General features: G+C 53.3%; 1 long non-coding RNA gene across 2 annotated transcripts; it reads right to left on the reverse strand.

Moving 5' to 3' along the window:
* Window positions 1–2492: 2492 nt before the first annotated feature.
* Window positions 2493–4121, reverse strand: LOC121024351 (uncharacterized). Of its 2 annotated transcripts, none has more exons than XR_005787681.1 (2): window positions 4023–4121; window positions 2493–3126 (listed from the first exon to the last, which is right to left on the reverse strand). It is a non-coding gene; the product is annotated as an uncharacterized LOC121024351 (long non-coding RNA). The 2 variants fall into 2 exon arrangements; XR_005787680.1 differs by lacking the exon at window positions 4023–4121 and adding an exon at window positions 3374–3504.
* Between the last annotated feature and the right edge of the window lie 40 nt (window positions 4122–4161).

The following is a 4161-nucleotide window of genomic DNA, read 5'->3' on the forward strand; positions in this document are numbered from 1 at the left end:
ACGTTAAAATATAAAAATATGGGTGACTCAGTCGGTTGAGCGTCAGACACTTGGTTTCTGCTCAGGTCATATCTAGGGTCATGGGATCGAGCCTCGGTGCTGAGCACGGAGCCCGCTTGAGATGTTCTCTGTCTCTCCCTCTGCCCTCTCCCCTGCTTGTGCGCTCTCTCTAAAGTAAATAAAATAAAATATATACATGTGGTGTCTAAATGGGTTGTCTCTCGATCAGATGGGGGTCCCCAAACCTGGGTGAGGATCACATGGAAGCCAGTGGCATGGAGGTGAAAGGATTCACCTGAAGCAGAACAAAGGCGACAGAAGTTTATTGAATAGGCCCCAAGGGAGCAGCGGTCAGGACAGCAGGGGAGAGGCTGTCTGCAAGGAGGCAGTGGGCAGGGGGGGGGGGGGGGGGGGTATTTTAAAACGGGGAGGGGGGGGGGGGGGGGGGGTGATTTTTCTTTTTTATTAAAAAAATTGTTTTATTTTTATATTTTGAGAGAGAGAGAGAGAGAGAGAGAGAGAGAGAACACGCGTGTGCTTGCACATTAGCACGGAGGGGCAGAGAAAGAGGGAGACACAGAATCCCAAGCAGGCTCCAGGCTCTGAGCTGCCAGCACAGAGCCCTATGCAGGGCTCGAACCCACAAACGAACGGTGAGATCGTGACCTGAGCCCAAACCAAGAGTCGGGCGCTGAACCCCCCTCCCGCCCATGCCGGGCGCCCCACCATGTTAACCATTTTTCCCGTGTCCAGTTCAGTGGCACAAAATACATTCACACTGTTGTGTAGCCGCCCCCACCATCCGTCTCCAGAACTCTCTTCATCTTGCAAACCTGTAACTGGACCCGCTAAACACTAACTGCCCGGCTCCCCGGCCCCCGCCCCCCACTCCACCCCCCCTCCTACTTTGTGTCTCTATGAATTTGACCAGGGGCCAGGTAGGAATGCAGCCTTTGCCCGTCTGTGACTGGTGAGTATTCTACACCCAAAGCGAAAGAAATAACGGATGTAGAAACGTGTTTGTTGAAGGGTGCGAAACGTGCCACCCCCAAATATGCCCTTTTAGCATAAGGATTATTTTGAACTAATAGCCCTTGCGAAACAGCGGAAGAAGGGCTTTCTACCCTCCCGTTTGCTGCCTGAAAACAGGAGATAAAAACTCTCACGTGACAGATACCTACCCTGTGCCAGTAGGAGAGTGACATTCTCATCCTAAGTTGAGACCCAGAGAATTCGATGCAAACAGGCCCTGTGAAAGTGATTCCAAGCGTCCCGCATAACGGCTGGGTTACTTCTCCACAGTTGCCTCTGTCCTTCAACTTAATATAAAAGCACGTGCGCTCAGCCATCCCCTCGAGGCTTCATTTCCTGCTGAGGGCTCTAGTGTGACGTAAAACTTAGGTAACCTGTCCGCCTGATACATCCGTTCAGGTCTCGGGCCCAGCGGGAACACTCCTTGGAGGGCAGAGGTCCCGTGTTTCCTCCCCTCCGATGGATAGATACGTGTCTGCGTTCATACATCCCCTACCTTGTCCCCCTGACAAGGCCTGGGAGCGGAGCCCGTGCCCAGATCTTGGTTCCTAAGGACTGCACCTTTCTCTGCGAAAGAAATGTGTAGAAAAGGCTGTCTCCAAGGCTCAAATGGGAAGGCATGAGATGTGCCAGGCATGAAGTTTTGGGGTGACGGGGGCTCGTGGGGTCCCGAGCCGACAGCCAAGAAAGAATTCTCGAAGAGGTCTTTGGTGCAAAAAGGTGATTTTATTAAAGCACGGGGACAGGACCTGTGGGCCGCTGCAGATGTGGGGGGGGGGGCCTGTTTCCCGGGGTGGGGGGCGGGTAGATAAAGTCAAGAGAGTTTCCAAAGAGGCTTTCACATGCTTACAGTCTTACTGGAGGCCTACCTATTGTCAATCTAAGGCTGTTTTTCCCTCTAGCAAAGCATTAACATTAAGACAGTAGGAAGTTCAGGGTCCCCTGGGTGGCTCAGTTGGTTAAGCAGCCAGGCTCAAGTCGTGATCTCCGTTCGTGGGTTCAAGCCCTGCGATGGGCTCTATGCTGACAGCTTAGAGCCTGGAGCCTGCTTTGGATTCTGTGTCTTCCCCCCCCCTCAAAAATAAACATTAAAAAAACAAAAAAAGACTGTAAGGAGTTCCTGGACTTTAGGCAGAATGGGATTGCCTGTTTCTTATAAACTGGTGGAGACTCTTCCCAGTTTAGCCATTTGTTTGTCCTTTCCTGTTTTTGGGTAGTGGAGAATGTGCAAGGAATATCACACATATCCCCCCTCCGGGGTGGGGGGTGCTGTTAACCGGCACCTTGCCCTCAGCTTGCCCCACACCCCCTCATCGCCTGGAACAGCTTCCTGGGTCGGGAAAGGAGGAAGCGTTCGCGGCACTGGGGTTCCTTGGACAGCCCCATGAGTCCATGGGCCCATACTGATGTGGTCTTACTCTGTCGGGGCTGCTATAACAAAAATCCCACCCACCGGCAGCTTACAAACATCAGGAATTTATTTGTCGTGGTTCTGGAGGCTGGGAAGTCCACGATCACGGCGCCAGCACATCGGGTGTCCGGTGTGAACCTGATTCCTGGTTCATAGATGGATCCTTCTTGCTCTGTCCTCCCATGGCTGCAGGGACAAAGGAGCTCTCTGGGGTCCCTTTAGAAGAACACCAACCCCTACTCACCAGGGCTCGGCCTCCGTGACCTCATGTTCTCCCAAAGGCCCCATCTCCAAATACCATTCCCCTGGGGACGCGGTTTCACCAAGGGAATCGGGGGGCCATAAACATTCAGCCTATAGCAGATGTGCAGGAGGAAATGATAGAAATGATCAAAGTTTGCTGAAGAACGTGAGCTTTGCAACATTTCCAGGCGCTTCCCACAAAATGCTTACTGATGACAAAGGACAAATGGGTAACTTTACGGTGGGGAGGGCAAGCCGGGGAGGTTCCGCTAGTCACGTGATCCAAGACCACTCACCAGCGATGAGCGATGGCACACGCAAGGGGCCAGGCAGCTGGAGGAGGCAGGCGCTGTTGCTTCTGTGGCTCTTCAGCCCACAGTGCCTAACCTGTAGCTGGCGATGAGGGGACATCCGCCTCCAAGCTTCTCAAGTGTCAAGGTCTTGAAACACAAAGGAAGACTGAGGAGCCATTTCAAACTGAAGGCCAAGGAAACCAAGAAAGCCTGACGCCAAATCAAAGCCACGTTCTGATTTCTCCTCTCCCACCCGCCCCCCACCCTGGTCCTGAGGACCACCCTCTCCAAGCACCCTCCTCACCCATTCCCTCTGACACCACAGTGGAATCGCACCCCCTCATCCCACTAGGGCCACCCAGATCCCCACCCACAAGAAGCAGTGCGGCCCCACCTGAAAGACTCTAACAGCCAATCCTTCAGGTAGGCAAAGGGAGAGGAAGGGAGGCAGGGAAGGGGAAGAGAGAGGAAGGGAGGGGAGGAGAGGAGAGAGGAGAGGAGTGGAGGGAAAGAGAGGGAAAGGGAGAGGAGGGGAAGGGAGGGGAAGGGAAATGAGAGTGGCCAGAGGGGATGGAGGGAAGGGAAGGAGAGGGGAGGGGAGGGGAGGAGAAAAAAAGGTAGGGGAGGGAGGGGGGGAGAGGAGAAGGAAAGTGGGGGAGGAGAGGAGGGGAAGGTAGGGAGAGAAGGAAGGAGGGAGGGAGGGAGGAGGCAAAGGTGGAAGAGGAGGGAGCAAGTCCCTGCACTGCTAAATCCGGTGTGAAGTGAAAAATTACTTATGGCTTAGAAGAATTTATGGACAATGGAAAAACTTAAAACGTAACACAAGCTAAAGTCCCACATGTGGCTGAAAATTCGTAAGAGAGTTTAACGACCTCAGTTTATCAATGGAAGCAAGCATGACAGAAAATGCTTCCCTCCGCGGTGGTGGGGTTGGGGAAATGTATTCTATCCAGAAATAGAAGTGTAAGTTTCCAGTGGATTCACCGCTTAAGAAAGAGTCAGATTTGAACAGTGTCTTTCTCCTCCTTGGAAGGCTCACTCACAAAACCAAAGCAGCCCCGCGGGGCGCCTGGCTGGCTCCGTGAAGCTTGGGACCCCGGACCTCTGGGTGGGGAGTGCCAGCCCCACGCCGGGTGCGGAGATCACTTCAAAACCAAAATCTTCCCACAAAACAACATAAAA

Source organism: Herpailurus yagouaroundi, unplaced genomic scaffold (genome assembly GCF_014898765.1).
Source record: "Herpailurus yagouaroundi ecotype Mexico unplaced genomic scaffold, PumYag 63803, whole genome shotgun sequence".
Taxonomy (NCBI): domain Eukaryota; kingdom Metazoa; phylum Chordata; class Mammalia; order Carnivora; family Felidae; genus Herpailurus; species Herpailurus yagouaroundi.